The 685-nt window shown below is 41.6% G+C and overlaps 1 protein-coding gene across 1 annotated transcript in view; it reads left to right on the top strand.

The window, feature by feature from the left end:
* The window catches only part of OTOA (otoancorin), a 117,837-nt gene that overhangs the window by 77,485 nt on the left and 39,667 nt on the right, over positions 1–685 (top strand). The gene's annotated exons all lie outside the window — the stretch shown is intronic.

Genomic DNA, 685 nt, shown 5'->3' with positions numbered 1-685 from the left:
AAAAAAAATGGGAAAAATGCAAAAAACAAACAAACAAAAAAAGAAAAAACAAGGGATAGGAAGAACCACAAGGGGTGTGTGTGTGGGGGAAAGATGGGAACCAGGAAAAGGGAAGAGAAAAAACTCCACAAACTAGAACCTGAGTAGGGAAAAAGAATAAAAATAAAAAGTAAGAAAAAAAAGAGAGAATGATTTTAAAACAAACAAGTAAAAAATAACAAAAAACAAATCTGGGGGAGATAGGGCAGGGCACCCAGTCTCCGTCAGAGCACACAAACTGGGTTGGAATTCCTGCCAGTCCAGAAGGTGGGTGGAGGTTGGGGATGGCTGTACCTCTGTTCACCGAGAGTGTGAGGTATAAGAGTAACAAGAGGAATATCAAACCTTTCCAGTCATCAGCCTTCAGTGTGTCTGTGCTGCCCTCAGCAAGCAAAGCCTATTCTTACATCCCTGGGATCTGAATGGGAACACTGCTGCTTTAAATACCCTAAGTGGCTTACCACTTGTAAATATTCAAAATGGCTGCATGCTGCAGACAGCTGAAAGTCCACAACTCAGTTTTTCTCTTTCTTTGCTGTTTCCCTTTTTAGTCATAAGCCACCAATGCAGTCATCCATGCAGCCCCTGGTGAGCAGGGCTGATTTTTAGGTTAATTCTCAGGTCCTAATACTACTTGGAAATATTT

This window comes from Orycteropus afer, unplaced genomic scaffold, assembly GCF_000298275.1.
Source record: "Orycteropus afer afer isolate SDZICR_OR568_19922 unplaced genomic scaffold, OryAfe1.0 scaffold00376, whole genome shotgun sequence".
Taxonomy (NCBI): Eukaryota; Metazoa; Chordata; class Mammalia; order Tubulidentata; family Orycteropodidae; genus Orycteropus; species Orycteropus afer.
The sequence above is the reverse complement of the archived record's forward strand: the minus strand, read 5'-3'. Positions and strand labels throughout refer to the sequence as shown.